At 49.8% G+C, this 24,181-nt stretch overlaps 1 protein-coding gene across 3 annotated transcripts in view; it reads right to left on the bottom strand.

Moving 5' to 3' along the window:
• Antxr1 (ANTXR cell adhesion molecule 1) overlaps positions 1-24,181 on the bottom strand; it is a 203,823-nt gene that overhangs the window by 22,979 nt on the left and 156,663 nt on the right. The window lies entirely within an intron of this gene.

The raw sequence follows: 24,181 nt of genomic DNA, 5'->3' as shown, positions 1-24,181 counted from the left end.
CAAATGAAGATTGAATATCACACCAAACGTCTGAGTCCCACTCCTAGGAAGCCATTCAGCAAGGAGAGTGGCCAGAGCCCAAAGAAGATGTGATTGCGTCTATGAGAACTAGCTGCAGAAGCAAGGGCAGAGGCAGATGTGGTCACTACAGAGAACTCTGTGTGTCCCCATGTGACCAGTGCCCCCATCCCCTCATTTGGTCTGGATTCTTCCATCCACCAGAGTCTAACTGAGATATCAGCTCATGGATCTAAAACCACATCTCTAAGCCTGTTTCCTCTCCCTCTGTCTCTTTAAATTACCACTTCTTTCCTCAAAGAAAAGCAATTAAGGGCATCAAACATTTATGGAAGAAAGACAAAAGAAAGCCCTGTGTTCACTACTCAGCCGTGGATAAAGCTTAGAAACCCTGTATCTTTCCTAACGTTTCTCTGGGCCCCTCATTTCCAGGTGATGGACTGGGAATAGGGATTTTCCCCGGGAGGAATTTCATTGACTGAGGATGTCTCTCTTTGGTGAGTTGATGCATAATCAGAACCAAGGACTCACTTTCATTTTAGCTGTAGATTCTTCTTTTGCTCTTACATTGAAAGTTGAATTGTGAGGGCTGGAGAGATGGCTCAGTTAAGATCACTGGCTGCTCCTCCAGAGGACACAAGGTTGATTCTCAGCACCCATGTGGTTGCTCACAACTGTCTGTAATTTCATTTCCAGGGCATCCAATGCCCTCTTTTGGCCTCTGTGGGTACCAGGCATGTACATGGTACACAGACATACATGCAGGCAATATCATAGTATATGATATTGCAATATTAATAGTCATCAGGAGGAGATGACTGCTTCACTTAGCTCTGGTCCTCTACTCAGAGGGACCCTGAACAGTCCTTGGTCCACAGGCTGTTGTTATGAGCAGGTCTAAGAGCCCACACTCTTACAAAGCATGTCTCCCCACAGGTTCCCATTTTTTGGTGACTACGTATTGCCCAAGTCTTTTCTGTGACATTCATTTATTTCTGCTCTTTTTGTGGGTACGTGTTAAGTACATGTGCATACGTGTGCATGTGGGGGCCAGAGGTCAATGTGAGGTACCTTCCCCTTTTCCTGTCCACCTTAGTTTTTGAGACAGGGTCTCTCACTGTCTCTGGAGCTTGCCAGTGCAGCTAGATTGTCGGCCCCAAAGCCCCAGATCCTCTAGCTGCCTCCACAGCACTGTATTCACACTGTGGCCATGCTTTGACATGGGCTCTGGGGTTCAGGGCCTCACGCTTGGGCAGCAGGCACTTTCCTGACCAGGCACCTCGCAGCGACATTTTATTTACTAGGCCTTCCTTTTATCAAGGCTGTGCTTATGAACCGTGCTTAGCATACAGCAAATAAAACCACACTCTACATTTGCAGGTACAGAGGTCTCCCTGTGTGGTGCAGGGGAGGAATCGTTGGTACACAGGGATCCTCAGGGGTCACCTGCTTCTTTCTTTAGTCTCACAGTTAGTTGGGACACTCCCAATAGTCCCTATTGGGAAGACAATAGAACAATGCGCTCTGACACAGCCGTACACCAGGAGAGCGACTGTGCTGCATGCATCCATTCTAAGGTGTATATTTAACTTAAGCCAAGGCGTGGAATGCACAGTTTGAAAAATCATTTTAAAGAGGTAAAGAATAAAGCATCCATGCTTGTTTCAAGAACAATGACTCTGGGCCTTTGGGATGTCTCAGTGGGTGAAGGCCCTTGCTACCAAGGCTGGTGACTAGAATCCCATCCCTGGAATCTCTGTAGTGGATGAGAAGAACTAACTTCTGCAAGCTGTCCTCTGACCTCCACAGGCTGCTATGTATTGCATGTGTGCTAGTGAACACACACACACACACACACACACACACACACACACACACACACACTAATATATGAGTGTTGAAAAAGAACAATGACCCAATATGTCATTAGCATGTACTACAAAGCGGCCTTTCATGTTCTATTTACAGCCTGCCATTTTGCTAGCGCCAGAGATTTCAAAGCAATAGTTTTCATTGAACTCACCACTCACAGGAAGACAGTTTTGTCGTCTACACCCTGCTAATCCATCACTCCACCAGGTACTGGTGGTAGTGTCTGGTTTTTGAGAAAAGACTTCCATAGGATGATGATGATGCTACAGGAGCAACTGCTTTTTTCCCCCTGGGAAACTCGAGGTCCGGCATAGCCTTGTCTCGAGACCCTCCTTTATCTATGAGTTGAGCCACTAAGAAGATAGTTTAGGCACAGCATGCAGTTTCTCTAAGGCTATAACACTACTGGGGGTTCCCGTATGAATATCTGTTAAATTTGGGTGCTTGTTTAATAGGCAAAACAAGAGCACACACATGAACCAAGAGATCTCGCATTAGTTGGCTGCACACATTTATGAGCCAAAGCTCCAACTCTAGGTTTAATAAATGCAAACAGATACTTTCTATAGTTTGAGACAACTTATCAGTAAAAATTTCCTTCTAGTGTCTGGCTTTTGTTTTTAACAAAAAGCCTATTTAGAAAAACACTCAGGGTTGGGCTGGCGAGATGGCTCAGTGGGTCAGGGCACTGGTTACAGAACACAGTGACCTGAATTGGATCCCCATGGTAGAAGCAGAGAACCAACTCCCACAAGGTGTCCTCTGGCCTCCACGCTTGCTCTGTGGCACGTGCACACCCAACTCCCAAATAAATAGCGCACACACCAGGATGCTTGTTGAGGGTCTCAAGATAGTAACCCCAGGAAAGCCTGTGGAGGAGTCTGCTGAGCTTCTGCCTGACGTGGCAGGCCTGCCTCTGCTGGACTGTAGGGCTAGCTTTAAATTCCCACGCCCATGACGTATAGCTAGAGGCACCTGCCACATGGGAGCATGGGCGAGGGCGGGACAAGAGGCTTCATTAACACAACCGTAGTTATGAACAAAAGCCAGGTCTGGCATGTAAGTAGAGAATCAGTTGAAGAAGTACCCGAGTCAACATGGGGAACCCATGCCCTGCCATGGCCTGTACTAAGAGCAGCTGTGTGATGTGAATACCCACAGAGACTCAGTGCCTTCTCTGGACACCCTGGGGGGAATCAGTGCCTCTCCCCAGGTTGGGTACCACAGTCAGGAGAGCTTTGCACAGACTATGAAGTCTCTCAGAACAGTGACCGGAGCACAAGTGACCTGGACTGCTTGCTAAAGGAACATGCCAAAGCACCTTGGTCAGGGTGAGCAAGAGAACCTGACCCTTAGAATTAGGAAAGGTGTCGAACAAGAGGCTGTCACTACGTTGGGCTCATGGTGAAGGGCCAGTGACCATACCAGAATGCTGGGACAGGAAGTCCTGCTGAGGAAAGATCTACTCTCAGCCAGCTGGCTAAGGGAACGAGATGTTTTAGTTTCTTTCCTGTGTGGGTGTTTGTGAATGAGTGTGTGCACACACTATGTGAGTGTGTGCATATGCTTGTATGGATATGTGTTATTTTCTTTAAAAAATGTATCTCTGTGTGTCTGGGTTTTGTATGTGCACCATGTGCGTGCAGTGCCATCAGAGGTCAGAAGAGTGCCGTGGTTCCCTGGAACTGGAGTTACAGGCAGTTGTGAGACACCAAGTAAGTGCCGGGAACGGAATCTGGGTCTTCTGCAAGAACAGCAAGAGCTTTTAACTGCTGAGCCATCTTGGAGAGTGCATCTTAATTGCTGAGCCATCTCCCCAATCCCTCGTCATTTTCTTTCTGGTAGATAATGGTGGATAATGGGTAGATAATGGTAGCCAGCTAGGTCCCAGGGCCTATTTTCCCTCTTAAGAGGCTACATATGTACAAAGAAGTCCTTCTAGTCATGACAAGAGCTCATGACCCATCATTATTCATGCATGTTCTGAATGAACACAGAATCGATGAGAGGATCATCAGGACCTGGTAAGAATCAGGTTCCTTCCCATTAAAAGCTGGTGGGGGAAGGTACCTGCAGTGGCCAGTGAGGAGGCTGTGCTGTTGGGTCTTACTGTGTTCTGAGTGCATGCGTATGAATGTATTTGTATTTATGTGTACAATCTCTGTACCACAGCATGAGCATACCTAAGAACAGCTTTCTGATGTCAAAACAGAGTGGCTATTAAGACTCCTGGCTTGTTTTAACTGGACTGGGGCCTTCCAGCCCCGACACCATTTATTACACACTCCTGCCTTGAGGGCCCCGGCTCCAATTAGAAGTTGAGTGTAGGTGGGGTGGGAGAGCTAACAGGCTGTGGGTTTCTGTAAGTCTTTATTAACAGTGTGTGTTACAGAGGCCAGATGCATTGGGTGGATTTCACCTCTGAGCCGGCTTCCTGGATGTTGGGGTTTTGTTTTCAGTGTGACTCCAGACTCCTGCTGGAAGTCAGTCAGGGTTAGGGCAGGGAGTGGCGCCTTTTCTAGGTCAGGCCAGGTCATCTAGCCAGGAGTAGGTACTTTAGGAAAAAGCAACCTAGTCACACCCACCCAGGTCACTGCCCAGCATTTAGCCAGGAGAGCTGAGTTCTCCAGAGTTCTCTGATGGTCTGAGACCATGGCACTCTGGGATGGTTGCTTCCAGATGACAGCGGCATTCACTTCCCTGCTGACAAATCTTTAACATGAGAATATGAGGATTCCCAACTTCCGTATATATATTAGAACTAAAAAATAAAAGAACTCCCAGGCATTCCCTCCTTCAAGAACTTTAAAAACAAATTGGCTCTGGAAATTGGCCTAGAATACTTGAAGCCCACTGCAGCTGAAATGCCTGGGATGATATTTCTGCACTTTTCACACAAGGAGCAGCTGAAGCGCCTGGGGTGATGATATTTCTGCACTTTTCACACAAGGACTATCTTTTCCACAGTCTCCTCACACCTGTTCCTTTCTCTCTGAGACAAGAGACCTCAGGGAATATGAGTTTCCTAAGGGCTAGGGACAGCCTGGAAGCCTCTGCCCATGAGACACCGGGGTGTACCTCTAGGAACCAGCAGGGGCTGCCTGCCCTCTATGACTTGTATCTGAGCCGGGGCTGCAGAGTCACAGTCCTGAAGGCTAAAGGGGGCAGATAACCTCTCAGGATTTCTCTTCCATGAGAACAGAAGCCGTCTGTCTAAGGAATAGTCTTTTCTGAATGCTTCCCAGGACTTAGAAAAGTAACCCAGTTGTGCACCCACGAGTGTCCCCCATACACGTGGGCCTCCATGCCTGCTCTGCCTTCCCCAGCTCTGGCTTCCAGGAGTGGATGGATGAGGTCACTTCCTTACAGTAACAGCCATGCGGATATGCACTAGCCACCACGTGAGTGCTTCCTGTACAGAACTGTGTCAGCTCCTTGAAGCTCTCCCATGAGCTCATCTCTCAGGATCAGAGAGGTAATTGGGGAATGGTACACAGTGAGGGGGTCGGTTTGATTGTGAAGTCTGTGCTTACACTCTTGACTGAGCCATCCTGAGCTCTGATTGGGTGTTGCCGACACAGAAATAATTACGCGGAACTGAACTCTCTGTGGAGGACTATCTCATCCCTCTGATACAACCAGAGAGGGGCAGAGATGAAGAAGCCATGTCTGGGACCTGGACACGGCCCAGCAGCAAGAGCAGGAGGTCCTGAAACCTTAAGCAATTTTGGTGGGAACTGCTGATGCAAGGCCTTGGCAAGCGCCTAGACACATTATTAAACAGATGGCTGCTAAGTCCCAAAGACAGGAAGCAGTGGTCACCCTGCGAGCAAAGGTTTGCAGAGGACGCACTGTGCCAAGCCTCATTTTCTCCTGCGGGTCTTACCGGATTCCCAGATGGGCTGACAGATGTAGTTTATCTGGACCTCAGCAAATCATTCCACACTGTTGCAAAGCACGCAGAGGAAGGACCCGGATGGGGCTGCACAATTAGCTACAACTTACAGGGCCCTGAGGAGGTCAAGGAGAAGCGCTGCCTGAGTGTTGGCTAATGTAAGGGTGGCTGATGACAGCGGGCATTTGTTCTGTGAGCTGGGTAAACAGTTGTTGGGGGCATTAAATCTACAGGGAGGCATTTAGTGGCCCTGTGAAAGGGCTCTTTCTTTGACTCAGCAAATGCTTCTAGAGTAGAGGACCTTTGGGAAGGGGAAGGCCCATCTACTCTGTGACCAAGGGGGACATTGCATTTACTGCTCTTTTTCTCCTGGGTCATGAGGATGGTGGAGGACACTCGAGACCTTCGACTTACTGTGTCTGGACAGAATATTTCCTGAGCACTCAGGGACCCTGTGAGAAAACTGTGTGTCTATATTTGTTGGTATGTACATTTGTATGTGTGGATACGTATATATGAATGTTTGTATGTATGTCTGTATATACATATGTGCCTAAGTGTGTAAGTATGCATTTGCATAGATGATATGTATATGTGTTTGTATGTGTGTTTATTATCTGCTTAGAACCAGATCAACATCATTTATCTGCTTTTCTTCCTGGCTGCCTGGTAAAGATTCATTTAAATAAGCATCTTTCTCTTTGGCTCGGATTTGTTTGAAAACCACAGAATCTGATAATATTTATGATTCCTTCTAGCTCTAAAAATCAACTGATTCTTCAGGTCATGTGTGAGGATGAAGTGCTAGCAGGAAGCTCTTAAGACATACTGACCTTACCTTGCATTTCTCTTTACCTTCTGGCCAACCTCTTAGAGTGCCCACTCTCTGCCCACTGCCTCCTTGCTTGGACCTTGCAGACCCTTAATGCCAGCCTTCTTGTCCCTTTCTTGTGCCCAGGGCAGTGGCTGATGGGTGTCTTGTACCCATCAGAGAGAGAGAGAGAGAACTCATTGTCAAGAGAAACCCATCTAGCAGAGAGGATCTGTGATTGGCAGTTTGAAACAATGTGGCCATTGAAGGTTCAGAGGAAGGACAGGAGAGATACTACCGTGTTATGGATCCTGCCTAGACTTGGGCTGGAGGCATGGCTTGATTGATAGAGTGCTTGCTTAGCATGCACAAAGCCTGGGGTTCATGCTCCAGCCTCTCATAAAACATTGACTCTGGAGGCAGAGAATCAGAAGGCCATTCTGGGTTACATGAGATCACACACACACACACACACACACACTGGCCCTTGCCTAGCCTCATTATTTTATTTACAGCCATTTTGAAAAGTACTTATTGTGGCCAGTACTCTACCACATTCCAGAGGTGCGGCAAATGTTGAATAAAAATTGTTTTGGAGATTCGGCTCAGGGGTAGAGTGCTAGCCTAGCAGTGCACGGCCCTGGGTTCCTTTCTCAGGTCTAGGGGTGGGGCTAGGGTTCATTTCCGTTCCCATGTCTAATGCTTGTAGTTTGAGGACACGGGACTTCTCTAGTTACGGTTGATTCACTAATTCAGTGATTATGCAGTGAGTGCCTACTGTATGCTGGAATGTGGAATAAATAGGTTGAAGCTAAGCCCCCACGGAGCTTATGTTTAAATGTGAATAACTAAAATCTGCGATGGGTGTCATGAATGCTAAGATGGACGTTTTGACTGATGTAAGAGGCATTAGGGAAATGCTGAACCAAGCAACTGGCCCCATAATGCGCAGCCTCTCAGGCTGTGTGAAGGCTAGAAAAGTGGGCAGGGAAGGTCGGCAGGGGCAGCAACACCAGGCTGTGCATCTCCAAGGGTTCTTCCTTCAGGGGTACAGAGGAGAGCCCTCCACGGCTTCACCTGAACTCCTGGACCCAGAGGCTATGGAAGGGGTCACATGCAACACTAGGGGGAGCCTGCGCATGCCCAGGGAACTACATGCGGAAGGATCTCAAGGCCCTACAGAGCACAGGAAAAGAGGCAGTGTGAACTGTGGCCGGCCCACAGTTCAGCTAGCTGGCCAGGGCCTTCCACCTGCCTGCCTGTCTGGAAGCAGGAGGAGCTGGGCTCACAGATCAGACAGTGTTGAGGCCGAGGACAGTACAGACAAGCCAGGAGAGCCAGCCTGCCTTCTTCATGTGGGTGTCTGGCCCAGCTAGCAGAGGAGTGAAGATTTAACACTGGGTCAAGGTTGAGGTTTTGTTTTTCTAGCGACCGAATACAGACTGTTTTTAACAGTGGTCCTCCAAGTAGGTGGTGTCTCGTCTGAGCTGATCCTGCTTATAACTAGGGGAAAAGTCTGTCTCAGTGAATTAAGTATATAAGGCACAAACAAAACTAAGTTTATATTTTTGTCTGTCCCACAAATTAACATTTTGTGTGTGTGTGTGTGTGTGTGTGTGCCTATGGTTGTAAGTGTACATGTGTATGCATATGGTTGTAAGTATACATGTGTATGCATATGGTTGTAAGTGTATGCACACAGCTGTAAGTATACGTGTGTGCACACGGCTGTAAGTGTATATGTGTGTGCATATGGCTGTAAATATACATATATGTGCATACCTGTAAAGACAGGAGATCCTCTATGCTTTTCACCTTATTTTTTGAGACAGTTTTTCACCAAATTTGGCTACTTTGACTGGCTACTGGGTTCTGGGGAACCCCCAATCTCCATGCCCTCCAGTGCTACAGTTACAGACATGTGTCACCTGGTGTGGCTTCTTCTGTGAGTGCTGGGGATATAAACTCGGGTCCCACGCTTGCACAGCAGGCCCTTTACCCATCCAGCCATCTCCCCAGGCTCTGGCCAAGCGCACACGATTGCGGGCCACTCTAGAGATGAGCAAGGAGAGTTGGAATTGAGTTGGCCTTTCTTCATGCCCTGGCCCAGCATTCAGTGCTGCTGTTCACTGCTGGCACCTGAGCTGTGGCCACTGGAGTGTTGCTTGTAAAAGTTATAGGGGATGTGGAACCAGCCCTTGACACCCAGGCCCTAGCTCTTTCCATGAACCAAATTTGGAAGACGGACTTTGGTGTTGCTCTGACACCCTGAAATGGAATTTATGCATAGGCATGAAAGAAATACATCTGGGCACTTAAGGGACTGCTGGAGCAAGGAGTCAGGGACCCACCCAGCATGTGCTTCTATAGGACCAGCTTTTCCAGGGTGGAACCCTGGCAGGGGTTCTGGCCTGTGCAGAAGGTAACCACGTCAACAGAAGTCCACTGACCTTCTACAAAGAAGAGTTCCTCTAGGGATGTCTGTTTAGTCTTGTTGACAACATGCTTTTTGTTTGTATTTTTAAAAATAAATAAACAGGAATAAAAGTCTGGCCCCTTGAGGAAACCAGGTTTGTTAGAAGGGAGGGCCATTTGTGTGTGCCTTAGAAGCATGAAGCTGGTGTGGGAACACTTCTTGTGTCTCCATTTCAGGCTGCTAGCCATCTGGCTGAGAAGGAGGCTGTAGACTGCCCAGCCAGCCCCAAGCAGCAGAGATCCAGGCAGCCACGTAGGCGCACTCTGGCCCAAATTGCTTTGGGCCTCGGCTCTGAGAAAGGCAGACCCAGGCTTTAGACTTTTGTAGTAGACGCTCTTAGTTGATTTCTTTGTATTCCTTAGGTAATTAGTTTTCACACTTAATACCACTATAAACTGCATTATTATACTGATATAAACCCACAGAAAGCCATACTTGGGCTATCCTCCTAATAGTATAAATATATATATATTTATTTAAAAGCTCTGATTATCATAAGGGTCATGGTCTTAGCATACCCAGCCCTTAGAGCTGGTGCCCTGCAAATTTGCCTGGCCCATGAGCAGAGCATGGCACAAGGCCAGCTCCATTCTGGGCAGTGGAACTGGCTGGTTCTATGAGGAGAACCTCCTGGGCCTTTTCTCTCACAAAGCCGTGGGGCCTGCTTTCCCTGGGCTCTGCCTCCCAGCTACACTCGGCAGAAGTCTGCTGTCTAAGATCCTGCCAATTCTCTTTCCTCTTGTCAGACTCGTTTCTTCTCCTCTCCCTCCTTCCTACCTCTCCCAGCTCCTTCCTTCCTCACGGCCCTCCTGCTTCTCTGCCTCACCAAGAACTTCCGGGATGATGCCATATTCCAGGTGTCCGAGTCGGAAAGGATAGAAGCCTCATCCCACCCTGGACAGGTGTGGCCATCCTGGTGCTTCAGCACCATGAGGATGGTTCGGAGGCACAAACATCTCCAGCTCCTGGACCAGGCCGGCCAAGCTCTTGAGGGCAGAGGGGACCCCAGCCAGTGTCAGCAGTAGTGGCACACAGCAGTCCAGAGTCGGGAGTACACAGGTCTGTAGGCTGAAGCAGGGCCACCGGGGACAGCCTCCCCAGAGCCAAGCTGACGGACTACCTATGGAGCCCAGCGACTGTCAGAGTGCCTTCCACAGGGCATCAGTCCCAAGTGATGCTCTGTGAGGACAGAGATGTTCCTGCTTAGGAAACACTGCCTAACTGATTTTCCTCGAAGATTCCGATGCCACATCAGCTTATAGTATTTTGGAAGGAAAGATGGGGGAGGGGGGAGAGAGAGAGAAACTATTATCCTATTAAGTGCAGCATTCCCCAAATTTATTTGACACCTGTGAGCAACTGTAAAACAGGTGTTCAAGAAAAGACCTTGCGTGGGCAGACAATGGGAGCCAGAGACAGACTCAGAGGGAGTAAGTGAAGATCGCTAATTTGAGGAGTAGAGGTTCCCTAGGGTCCACGAGAGGAGGGTGTGGAGTGGACGCAGATGTGCCTCGCACCTGCAGCCACGGCTCATCCCTTTCTTTCTTCTGGGAAGGAATGGGCCGTGTTGGCTACATGCAGAAGGGTGAGTCCTCATTCCTTAACCCTGAGCACATCGACAGCCCATTGGGTATTACCGAAGCTTAGCGCACATGCCAAGGAGCTGTTTGAGCTGGCTCAAGGAGGCCTGCAAACGCATATGCAGCACACACAGCCTCCGAAGCCTGCCTGGCAGCCTTGCGAGTGGACCCACCCTGCGTCCTTTGTTTAGCCAAAGCCTGAGCACATGCCTGCAAGGGCAAGCTTGAGCCACACCTCCCTTCAGGAACTCCTACAGCTAGGCCTTGGGCTGACCTTAGTTTTTCCTCCACCCATGGGTATCTCTGTCCTCATCTTTATGAAAAATGATTTATTTTATGTGTATGAGTGTTTGCCTGGTGTATGTATGTGCACCATGTCTGGTGCCCGTGGAGGCCAGAAGACAGCATCAGATCCCCTCGAACTGGAGTGATAGAGGGCCGTGAGCTGCCAGGTGGGTGCTGGGAACTGATCCAGGGAACTAGGCAAGAGCATCAAGTGCTTTTAACCACTGAGCCATCTCTCCAGCCCCTCTGTCCTCATCTTACTGTCAGGGCTGAGCAACCACTTTATGATTACAACATCCGGTTCTTAAATACAATTCTCTTCCATTTCGTCTGCTCAAGAGTCATAACTCAGGGTGCACTGTGCACTCTGATAACCAGCCTATGTGACACCATGATTTTGGTTTTCAAATGGGAGCTGGGTAAGTGGGCAACTGGACAGACAAACAGCCCAGCTTCCTGCCAGCAAAACTGAGGACCGAAGAACAGAACACCTTTGTTTTAACCTCTATGAAGGTGATTTTGGGTACCAGAGTACCAGGGTTCATCACAGACATCTTTCTCAAGGTCGATTAAGAAGTCATCGGCTCCAGGACAATGAGTTAACAAAACACAAGCCTTCAGCCTGGCTCCAGGCTCCTGCTTTTCAGGTGTTACTGTGGTGGACTCACTAGATGACCCTTTGTCAATATCCAGGGAAGTCTTTGCAGAACTAGAGTTAAGTTACATTTCTGCTAGCCTTCCACTCCAGACGCTTTCATGTGCCGTAGAGGAAAAACCACACAGCTGTCCCTGCCCTGCCCACCCTGGCCCCTGCACTGCCCACACTGGCCCCTGCCCTGCCCACCCTGGCCCCTGCCCTGCCCACCCTGGCCCCTGCACTGCCCACCCTGGCCCCTGCACTGCCCACCCTGGCCCCTGCACTGCCCAACCTGGCCCCTGCACTGCCCACCCTGGCCCCTGCACTGCCCACCCTGGCCCCTGCACTGCCCACACTGGCCCCTGCCCTGCCCACCCTGGCCCCTGCCCTGCCCACCCTGGCCCCTGCCTTGCCCACCCTGGCCCCTGCACTGCCCAACCTGGCCCCTGCACTGCCCACCCTGGCCCCTGCACTGCCCACCCTGGCCCCTGCCCTGCCCACCCTGGCCCCTGCACTGCCCACCCTGGCCCCTGCACTGCCCACCCTGGCCCCTGCACTGCCCACACTGGCCCCTGCCCTGCCCACCCTGGCCCCTGCCCTGCCCACCCTGGCCCCTGCCTTCACCTCTCTACCCCCTGCCTACCTTGCTCCACCACCCTTGCATTCCCTGGTAAGCCATGCTCTTTCCAGCCGCACAAGTTTTGCCCAGCCGTCCTGCTCTTGACATGGTCAGTGCCTTTCTGTCACCCGGGGCTCATCCTCAATGTTCCCTCCTTCGTGAAGTTTCCTTTGACCACATGGCTTAGACATCCACTCTCTTCCTTCCCCTCACACTATCCCAATTCTTAGTGCAGCACTTAGCAGTCGGGGGCTGAGAACCTAGGGTTGAACTTCATGGAAGATCACATGGCTCACTAATGCTGAGTGCTCTCATAAATGCACAGTGAATGAGTGAACTCTAGCGCTCTCTCTCTCTCTCTCTCTCTCTCTCTCTCTCTCTCTCTCTCTCTTTTATGGTTTTCAGAGACAGGGTTCCCCTGTATAGCCCTATCTATCCTGGAACTCACTCTGTAGCCCAGGCTGGCCTTGAACTCAGAGATCCATCTGCCTCTGCCTCCTGAGTGCCGGGATTAAAGGAGTGCACCACCACCGCCTGGCTAATTCTTCCTTTGCTTAGCCATAGGCAAAAGTTCTGGAACCTTCTATAGAGTGAGTTCCCCTCCCTGTAAGATGGGAATGAGAATACCTACATCACAGATAAAGAGAAACCGAGTTCCTGGAGAACCGTGATCTATGGCCCCCTACAAACACAGCTTTCCTGACTATTCAAGTCTTATGGATTTCCTTTTGGTGAACCTGAGATACTTGCTTTCTAGGAAAAAATTTGAAGACAAAATAGAGGACCGGCTCTGGTAGCTGTGCGGATGGGAAAAGAACAATTTTAGCATGCTACAGGCGCTTCTTGCTCTGTCACGATGGTGCAGAAGGGCTTCTGGCTGGGACCAAGGATCAGGGAGGAACTGACCAGAAAAGCAAAGTCACGGCTGACTCAGCAGAAATCTGGGAAGGGAAGATGGAACTTCTGGAATTCTCATTGTGTCCACAAAGCATAAACAGTGGAGAATTAAAATCCTGTCGTGTCACCTAGGCTGTCTGGACCCGTGTCATCCAGTGGGGACATAACGTGGGCCACTGGGTTGGCTTCCAGTACGGTCGTAGGTAACATTTGTAAAACATACAGAGAACAGGCAAAATTTGTTCACACGATATCGCACCAAACCTAATACACGCGCCCAACATATCTACCGTTGACGAGCCAGAGCGCGTTTGCATGCACGGCACGTGCCGCCTCTGACCCAACAGCCGGGATTAGGTGCTCCCAAGTGACAGGACAGTCGGACCGGTCTCTTGATGCATTCAGCCATCTCTTGTAATTTTTATATTTAGAAAACTCTGAATATGTGTATATGTGTGTATGTTTGTATGTGTTTGTGTGTGTACACGTGTGCAGTGTCTGTGAGCCGCTGAGCCATTGTTCTAGCCCCACAAGCGATTGTTCAAACATGAATCTATCTCCTTACCTACCTATGGGCCCATCTTCTGGAAGCGATGACTAGAAAGGTTGTTCACGGAAACCCAAACACTGTTTTCTTCCTGCAGCCTCAGTATTTCTGGAGAGAATTATTAAAAGTTGTTTCCCCACGGAGAAACCATTTTCTTGCCAATGGTCTACAGAGCTCAAGGATTTTAACAGTCAAACTGTTACCACTGAAACAAAGTCAGACTTGGAAATGGATGAGAAGGGAACATGCTGTCAAAGGCATGGGTTGTAGAGAGCAGGAGCATTGTCACAGAATCAAGTCCGAAGACGCTGGTCCTCCTTTGACTCATCAATCTATCGGCCGTCTGCTCCCGGACTCAGACTGGGCGAGATTTCTGAGGACAGGGCTCTCGGCCTGGTGGTGGCAACCCTCTGATGGCCAAAGCATTTGCTTCATCTCTGGTGGCCATGTTTCTGGTGAAACCACACAGCCAGTCTAGCTTATTAATGGCCCATATGGGATGCTGTGTGTGTGCTGGTTTTGGGTGTGTTGTGCTTTTGTCTGAAAGCATTGAAGGTAGCCTTGGTTCTGAAGCTGTCTTGGGCTGGGTAAGGCCCACAGCATGATGGGTACTGGGCTGCTAGACCCCTTAAGCCTTGGGGTCAGTTGTTCCTTTCCATTTCTCCCCACTCCCACACCTGAGAACCCCAACCTAGGTTGGCCAGAACTGCTTCCCAGACAGGAGGAGAAAAGAGAGCCACGGTCCGGCAGAGGAATACGCGCCCTGTGGACTGTGGACTTGCTGTACGGCCCATGTGCTTGGGGACGCCACTGAGGTTGTTTTTCCAGACTGACATTTAGAATTTCCCAGTGGGATTATGGCATATGGCAACGTTCCCACAAGAGTCACCAAGCTGCGTGCAGGTTGGAGCCCAGAGTCAGGGGCTAAAGACAGTGGCTGGTGTAGCTGGTAGAGCCACACCACCCGGCGTGGGAGGGGGGTATGGGGGGGGGAGGGCAGCTCAGCCCAGATGCTGGGTGAAACTCAGATGAAGCGCTGAAGTCTAGAGGGTGGGTGAGCACTCCCAAGGCTCACTCTCATCACTGGTGGGCTTTGGATGTGACTTTGTTCTTTGAAGTATGGGCCAAAAAAGGAAGAACACTAGATATTACAAATTCATTCTTATGATTTAAAGTGAGAACAAACTTAGATAATCCATATTAATAATGGACACTAACAAAAACGCCAGTAGTGGTTATAATGAACATTCTGTGTTTTAATAGCCTCATACCCAGACCTACTTGCCCCAGGGGACCTTGTGAGAATCTCTCCTTGGCTTGCTACAAAAATGCAGGATCCTATAAAAGGGGGTGTTACAAAAGCCTTCCCCAGAATGGGAAACAGTGTGAGTTATTTCCTCAGGGCAGTGTGGGGGAAGTGAAAAGGAAAATGAGTTGCGATCTCTTCCATCAAAAGGCGTTCAGCTATTTCAGGGAAGGACAAGTTGAGAAAACAGGCCTCTGGCCTATGCTGGAAGTACAGGAGGCAAGACAAGCCATCCAGGGCAGAGAGCAGGATGGGATCTTAGAGGTGGGGGAATTCTATGCAGTGCCGGGAAGGTCTCACGGGATGAAGGGCAGACAGCAGCGTCTGGGGTAGAGTGTGGCTGCTCTTCCTTCGCCCTGAGCGCTGTCTCTTTCAACTCCACTCCAACTCCCCACCCCCAACGCTGTTCTCCCTAGACAGAAGGCCATCCCCTCCCTCACTGTAAGTTCATCCTTTACGTCCCAGCCAGAAGGCCCTTCTCTTTGAAACTCTTTCCTGAGCCCCTGGCTTGGGTGGTTAAATTTCCTTATTCTATGGTCTCAGAGAACCCCAAACTCCCGCATACACTATTTGCCTTTTGGAACTGTGAGTCTGTGAGCTTCTCCAACTGTTCCACTGCATGCTGCACGAGGCAGGGGCTCTCCTGGCTCCTGCTACTGCATCTGCGTTGGCCTGAAGCCTGTCAGGGAGGAGGGATCCAAGAGCTGTTGTTACCTGAGAGGATATGCTCTGTCCTAGACAGTGCTGGTGGTGAGCAGAGAGGCCGGGAAGAGTGGGAACCAGGGAGAGAAAGATGGAGGGAAGCCTAGAAGCACAGCGAATGAGAACAGGTCCAAGTCTGGGGCATCAGCAGGAAGGGAGCATTAGACAGGGTATAAAGATAAGAAGGTACCAGAAGGAAGGAGGACGGGAAGGACTTCCCTCTGTCTTCCAAAATGGGTCCAGGTTTTTTCTTCTGAACATATGAACACCGATCTCCAAGCCCTTTCCTTCCCTCAGTCTGAGGGGAAGATTCCAGAAAGACTGGGCAGTGTAGGGTGGCTGGGTTCTGTTTACACCACTTTTACTAAAGCCCTCAGTGATGTGAACAGTCGCAGGGGCCTTCAGCCCCATCTAGTCTGCACGAGGCCAGAGTAAGGCAGTGCTGGGACTGTGTGAGATGCTGTACCTGAGTGACTGGGAGTCTCCCAGCACCTCTCTAGCTCTCAACATCCTCACTCCAAAATGAAGGGACTGGGACACAAGGCTTGACAGCCAGCCCCTCCTTGAGACTGTGAGGATCAGGTTGAGGTGACACATGGTCTTGAAGACAAGACAAAATGGGCTGTGTTAGCCATCCATAGCAGCCTGGCTCGCTCCATAGGGAGTTCTGGAAATTCAACTCCCAAGTTAGGGGTTGCCATCTATGATCCAACTTTTAGGCCGGAGCAGAGCTTCCTGACAGTGATTCCTGACTAAGACCCATCACAGAGGCCAGCATGTCCCTAGACAGGACTTTCAGTGACATCAGCTAAAGATACCATGAGAGCTAAGTTGCTAGAAACAAGTATGTTTGGACCAAGCATGGAACTTCCAGAATGACTATGCACTGGGGTGAAATTCTGACCCTAGAGTCAAGGCCCATTTCCCTCAAGCATGATTTGGATTGGAAGGAAAACAAACAAACAAACAAACAAACAAACAAACAAACAAACAGAAAACACATGAGGTCTGAGAACTTGAAGGTGTTTTCTGACTCAGTCTCCCATTTGCCTCTACCATTTGCTCCCTCCTCTGTTTGCTATTTGCATCCTGAAGCTAGAAATCAACCTTGTGAGGCTGCAGCTGATGGGAAGATTAAGTCCTGGGAGGAGCTGGGAGGAGGAGAGGAGGAAGAGGGTGTGAGCATCCATGTACATGCTTGTGGGAGAGGGGAGTTTTAGTAAGGGGGCTGGAAGAGAAGGAGAAGGGAGGGCCGCAGAGAGCACTCAGTGTGCAGTAGCCCTCACATTCAGAGATACTCGCTACTGTGGAAGGAAGCTGGCACAGAAAAATCCGAAGACGGAATACGTTATAGTCAACTCTGGGTTTGACTTCTCTGAAGAAAGTTAACTGCGCAGATTTTGTGCGCAGTCTGGTTTTTGCTGTGTGGAGAGAATGTTTTGATCTTGTTCTTTCTAAACTCAGGAAAGCAAGCCAAGAATTCCAAGTACTTGTCTCCCCCTCCAGTGAGACAGAAGGAAAGATTTCCAAGGGTGAGAACCCAAGCCATCCTCCTGAGAATTCAGCTTCCAGAGGACATCCCACGCCAAAGTAAATCACACCCTCTAGGAACAGTTCCCATAATTTGCATTTTTCTTTCTTTTTTCCTAAATGACCTACTTCTCACAAAAGTTTGTAAGAGTCAAGAGCCAGCCACCAACAAATTGGATTTTTGTTTCAGATCCTCGGACACCCACCGAAAATCTCAAGACGCCTGTTTAGTCATAAGCCGGTGTACACACGTTGTCTATTGGGCAAGAAAAACTTGACTTTGACATAGATAACAGATTCTTTTTGCTGTTGTTGTTTTTTGAGACAGGGTGTCACCATGTAACTCTGGCTGTCTTGGAACTCACTATAAAGACCAGGCTGGCCTCAAACTCACAGAGATCCTCCTGTCTCTGCTTCCCGAGTGCTGGGATTAAAGGTGTGCACCACGACACCTAATTTAGACAACACAATTCTTCTCATCATTATTGATTTGAAAGTAGGAAAATAATTCTCAGGAAAAGTTTTTAAATTAGTTATTTGAGAGAGAGACAGAGAGAGAGAGAAAGAGAGACATAGACAGAGAGAGAGAGAGAGAGAGAGAAAGAGAGAGAGAGAGAGAGAGAGAGAGAGAGAGAGAGAGAGAGAGAGAGGAGAGATACATGCCACCGCTTCTCCTCTGGTTCTCTCCGTGCTAGTTTCCACGACCCCTTCTCTTTCCTTTCTCCACCCCACTTAAAGGATATGTGACTGACCCTGGGGATTCCAGCTTTTACCTGTTTCTTCCCGAATCTCCCTGGCTTACCTAGTCCCTGCCCCCTACCCAGACACTAGCACCCACCTCTGCCCTCCCAACTTCCTGTCACTGGCAGCAGAGGCAGCTCTGCCACTTGGGCTGGCACCTGGAGTCCTGGCACTGGTCCTCTGTTTCCCACACAGGGTTGGTACCACACCAGTAACTCCGCCTTGGTGTCTCCTGCATCCAGAATCGGTCCTCCTCACTGTCACCCTTCTCTGCCACTGCATACATACCACAGCAGTGTGCCCTTCCTTAAACACAGTTATGAGCATAACTTGCTTACATTGGCAGGGAATCGCCACTGTCCCTGGCCGGGGCCCTGTGACCATCACCCCACATGCCTTACTGTTCTCCACGCCACTTGGCATGTCCTTGAAGTCCTACTTGAAGCTCTTTGCCTAAGTATCTCTCCCACAGCCCTTCTGAGCTCAGATGGCACCCGAAGCAGCCACTTTTGACTCCACAGCAGCCAAGATGCTTTCCTGGGAGTTTCAGCCACATCCCAGAGCCATTCACACCAGGCTGTGCTTGGGGACCTGCCTGCTTGTTCCCACTTCCTACTCAGTGCTTGTCACGGGACACTCAGCACTACCCAGGGCTCAGGTCACAGAAGGGAGGGGCTTAACTGCTGAACGAGGGGAGGAATGCAGAGGACCCAGTGTGGGGTTAAATCTAGAAGCCCTCAATTCATTCTTCCGATCCTCTTTCCAGCTGTGCCTGCAGAGAGACGACCCCCCCCTTCCCCCGCCCCCGGCCTGAGCTTGAGCTTCTGCCCTGTGAATGGCTGTCACAGGTGCTCCACATCACCACGAATGGCTTTGTGCTCCTGTGACCATTTACAGATAGAGCAGTGACCATACCCGGGACTCCAATGCCAGAATGAAGTGCTACTCCACAGGGCATCACCACTGCCCATCCCAGCAGTGGATCCTTTGTGGGAGTACAGCAGATGTTTGACTGATTTTTAGTGGAAGCATTAGAAAGTGGAAGTTAAAGAAATAATATTAAAAAGAACACGGGAAGATGAAAAAGAGGGAATGCAGGTCTCATGAAGAAGAAGAAACAGGAAGATGGAGGCAGGTAAGCTTGCCCAATGTCCGTGCACGATACTGGAGGCTTGCCTGTTTTGAAGGTAGCAGGCTGAGGAGACCCTGGGAGACAACCTACTCAGCCCATTCTATTCCCTGTGACAGCGCAGACACAGTGCCCACATGACCAACCTTGGTCCCTTGTTAAAAAACAGTTGTGCGGAAGCCAGCCCTGGAGTTGGAGCTCAGATTGCTCAACCTCCAGGGCTGGCTGTGTGCTTCAGAGGAGCGGCAGACATTGTTTACAAATGCATTTACATGTGCGTTTCCTCGGATCTATTCTGACTGCGAGGAGTTCCCAGTCTTCAAAACAAGCTCAGAGCGTGTTGTGTGCAGGGAGTAATGGAATGTACCAGCCCTCCCCTCCCCCCCAGCCCCATGCCAGATCTGAGAGCAACCAAGGAGCTGAAAACAAAACAAAGGTCTCACTCCATGGGTCATCCCGGAGCACGTGAGGAACTGGAGTTCATGCCGGGGCAGAAAGAAGGGGAGGACTTAGGCTCTGGAAAGATGCACCGACTTCCATCCAGAGAGACTTAAGGTGGGGTTGTCCTCCTTACCCAAACAACCACGACATCAGCAGCCAGAATCTAGACTTGCCATCCCTTCCTGGGAGGAAAGGGGCTGTGAGATGGACAGAGATTGTGACTCGTCCACTTCCTGGATACCTACGGCACTCTTAGAGTTTCAGAATGTGGAGACCTGCCTTAGGAAAGGATGACACCTATGGGGAACCAGTTCACTTGTTCTCAGCCCAGGATGTCTATTAGAACCGCCCAGAGAGCCCAAATCACAGCCAGAGCAAATCAACGAAATCACTGGGGTGGGACCCATGTGCCTTGGACCAGCCAGGAAATTCCCAGAACCAGAAACCCTGATCTACATGTCACCCAACCTTTCTTACCTAACAATGTGTCTGAAATTAGTGATCTAGGTACAGGACTCCCAGCTAGGGAGACTTCTGGCAGCAGATCAGGGTTTACTATTTCTTTCTTTCTCCTTTCTTTCTTTCTTTCTTTTTCTTTCTTTCTTTCTTTCTTTCTTTCTTTCTTTCTTTCTTTCTTTCTTTCTTTCTTTCTTTCTTTCTTTCCTTCCTTCCTTCCTTCCTTCCTTCCTTCCTTCCTTCCTTCCTTCCTTCCTTCCTTTCTTTCTTTCTTTCTTTCTTTCTTTCTTTCTGGTTTTTACGAGACAGGGTTTCTCTGTGTAGTTTTGGTGCCTATCCTGGATCTCCCTCTGTAGACCAGGCTGGCCTTGAACTCACAGAGATCCGCCTGCCTCTGCCTCCCGAGTGCTGGAATTAAAGGCATGCACCACCACCACCCGGCAAGCTTACTATTTCTTATTAAGCTAGATAAGGTATTTTGCAACTGGGGAAATACAGGAAGCAATGACTTGGCAGTCAGGTACATATAGAAATCTTGTTAAAATCCAAGCTCTCAGGGTTGCGGGGGCCGGGTCAGGGGTGTCTGATGGTACTGAGTTCAGTTCTTTCTCTGGCGCTAAGTGTGAACCCCAGCCTTGCAGCATTAGTGTCATCTGGGGTCACTTAGAAATGCTAATTCCCAGTCTTGCCCACAGTGACTGAGTAGGAATCTCTGAGATGGGGCCCAGCAACCTGTTAAGCTTTCAAAGTGATTCTGAAGCCCAGCTTTGAGAACCACTGGTCTGCTATAGAAACCCCCAGTTCTACTATAGGAACCCCCAGCTCTGTGGGATCTTGGCCTGCTGATGGACCTACCTTGCCTTATTCCTGTGTGCTAACCTTAGTTAACCTTACTCAAGAGAGTGTCTTTGGAAAAGTCAGCCTTGAAATACTCAGTAGGAAAGTGGGTCAATAGGGCTGAAGAGATAGCTCAATGGGTAAGAACATTCGTGCTTGCTGAGGACCCGGGTTCAGTTCCCAGCATCCATGTCCTGAGGACCCGGGTTCACTTCCCAGCATCCATGTCCTGAGGACCCGGGTTCGGTTCCCAGCATCCATGTCAGGCAGCTCACAACTTTCTGTAACTCCAGCTCTGGGAGATCTGATGCTCCTCTGTGCCCCACCCCCACATACAGATGTCCCCCATAATGCATTAATTAAAAAATAAAATGAACCTTAAAGGTGGATCAAAAAGCACGCACGATAACCGAAGAAAGAGACAATTAACATCTGCAAACTGGTCCCAGCAAATGAGCTCCTGTCAAAGAGCTGACTTTCCCGGGTCCCACGAATTCGCTGAAGATGCCGACAGGAAGGTAAATTCATGGAAACTTTTGGGGCTGTGACTTGGGAATGCCTATGACAGCTTCAGTACTCTGCATGTGACTGCTCTTGTCCAGAGCTGGACACTTAACCCAGAGGAACATTTCCCAGTTTTAGTATAATAATAATCACCTGGGAATAAATATCCTCCAAAGAAAAAAATACACCACGAAATAAGGCACAGTCTCTTTAAGATAATCTTAGGACAAACACTTAATAGTATGGAAAGCCACCCCTTGGACATAGTAAGGGGAATAAAAGCAGGTTTATAAAGTGGGAGGAAGAACACAATGACTAAGAAAATGGCCACTGAAAAGCTTTCAGGAGCCTTCCGAGTTTTTCTTTTGAGGCTAAACCTTCTGAATTCCTTCAACCATTTGTCCTTGAAAGATGAGTAAAATCCCTGAAGTTCGAGCTGCTCAGGTGTGTAGGAAGCCTTAGGGCCAATCTACAAGATGTGCGAAGGATGCTTGGTTTCATCATGCGCCACATGGGCTCTGCTTAGGTACTGCCATGTTGGAAGCATTGGCCTAGCTTTCTGTGTCGACAGGGTCACCATGGAGATGGTGAGCGGTGATGCCAAGCCAACAGAAGTTTGCTAAGTGGAGGGGCATGGAAGGTCCAGCAGGCAGAGAAACAGGACCACTGTTCAGGGCTCAGAGTGCCATGCGGCTGGAGTCTGGAGTTGGCCAGGGAATGAGAGTGAACAGCAGATGAATTAGAAAGATAGGTCAATCCAAGATGCTGGAGCTTTCTCTCTCTCTCTCCTCTCTCTCTGTCTCTCTGTCTCTCTGTCTCTCTCTCTGTCTCTCTGTCTCTGTCTCTCTCTCTCTCTCTCTCTCTCTCTCTCTCTCCTTCTCACAAGTCAGAAGTCAAGAAGAACACACTGAAAGCTTTGTTTTAGAAAGGGCACCCCAGTGCCTGTTTACTGGAAGCAGGGATTGGTGTAAGCAAGGGACCCCTGCATAGTAAACTTTTAAAATGCTAGGATCCTTTGGGTCACTGGCTTGCTATTAAAAGTCCCGTCACTTTCTCTTTTACACTAACCTAGGGATTCCCTGGTGGGATTCAAGGAACCGTGGACTGTGAGCCTCCCCAGGGCTGAAAGAGGATGTCAGGTGGGGAAGCCCTCACATCTGTCCTGTGGGGCGTGGTCAGCTCTGAGGTGATGGGCTCAAGCTTCTAAAGTGCCTGCAGTGGTGGGCTGGGCCTACATCTGTCTGTCCTTCCAGGTGTGTTGACTGGAGAAGGACCAGACAGGAGCCACGGGGAGGAGCAGCCAGGCTTAGGGAGTTTCAACACTCTGATGCAGCTCAGTGTGGCTGGGACTTTTGTTTTTGTTTTGCTTTAGAGGAAAATTCAGAACCTGTGACTCTTGTTCACAGGCACATGGCTGGTGGGAGTGACTTCGAGTTGATGGAAACTGTGGTCAGCCCCATAAATCTCTGCAGTCATCACCGCAGGTCTCTAGTGAGTGTCCTGAGGTTATGCAAAACAGAGGGAGGGAGGAGGCTGGCCACGCCACAGTGGTCTTCTCCCTTCTAGAACTCTCTTAGGTACACTGTGAGGGGTTCTTAGCCTCAGGCACACCCGTGGGGGGGTGTCTCAGCCTCAGGCACACCTGTGGGGGGTTCTCAGCCTCAGGCACCCTGTGGGGGGTGTCTCAGCCTCAGGCACACCTATGGGGGGTGTCTCAGCCTCAGGCACACCTATGGGGGGTGTCTCAGCCTCAGGCACACCTATGGGGGGTGTGTCTCAGCCTCAGGCACACCTGTGGGGGGGTCTTAGCCTCAGGCACTGTGAGGACTATGTTGAGTAGGTTAACTGAGGTTGGAGACCCACACTATAGGTGGGCAGCCCAGTTCCCTGGGTCCTGCGCAAGGAGAGGTGAGCTGAGCACCAGCATTCAGTCCTTCCCGCTTTTGGACTGTGGGAGCCATGTGACGGGCTGCTGTGATTTCTTCCGCCATGATGGACTTTAATCTCAAACTGTGAGTTAGAACACATCCTTCCCCTCCTAAGGTGCTATTCATTTATTTATTTCCGTATGTGGGGGTGTTTTGCCTGCATGTATGTATATGTACACCACATATGCGCCTGGTGTCCACAAAGGCTGGAAGAGGGCCTCCGTGTGTACAGGTGCTGTGAGCCATGCAGATTCCCTGTAAGAGCAGCCAGGGCTCGAACTGCTGAGCTTTCTCTTCAGCCCCCACACTAAGTTCCTTTTCTCGAGGTATTTTATCATAGCAACAGGAAATGCAACTCAGACAAGGGATTACCATTACCTGCCAGCTGTACCACGACATGGTTACCATTATCAAATTTATGAAGATGAAAACACTGAGGCTGGGGTTCGCCTGACATTTTTCTTCCCAGGCAGAAAGTGACTTCAAGCTCAAGTCTGCCTGACTCAAAGAAGTCCTTAATTCGACACCTTTATTCGTGTTTGGGTAAATGGGCCAGCTTCCAAGGCAGATGCAGGTGGCTGGAGCTAAGAGAGAATTTTGCTCTGAGCCTGGATGCGAAAACCCTCCTAAGAAGGAGCATTACTCACCTTTTGTCTCCATTTACAAAGAGAAGCCACTGGCTGCCTGGTTTCTAGGGTGGCTCTACCTGTGAAACTCCCCCTAGGGAGAGTCTTCATGGCCTCTGGTAGATCCTGGTCAAAGCCCAGAGCAGAAGCCCCCCAGAGTCCTGGACAGCTGGCCAACGCCCATGGACAGAGGGCTGGAGCTCTCTGCAGCCTCCACGCCCCTCCTGGAGTGCTGGCCTGTGTAGATGAGGACCACAGACCTCCTCCCTCTGGAGGCTGCCTGCAGCCTGAGCCTACCTGGAACTGTCACTCACTTCACTCTAGACCGGAAATCTCAAGTTCTA

Source organism: Peromyscus maniculatus, chromosome 3 (genome assembly GCF_049852395.1).
Source record: "Peromyscus maniculatus bairdii isolate BWxNUB_F1_BW_parent chromosome 3, HU_Pman_BW_mat_3.1, whole genome shotgun sequence".
Taxonomy (NCBI): domain Eukaryota; kingdom Metazoa; phylum Chordata; class Mammalia; order Rodentia; family Cricetidae; genus Peromyscus; species Peromyscus maniculatus.
The sequence above is the reverse complement of the archived record's forward strand: the minus strand, read 5'-3'. Positions and strand labels throughout refer to the sequence as shown.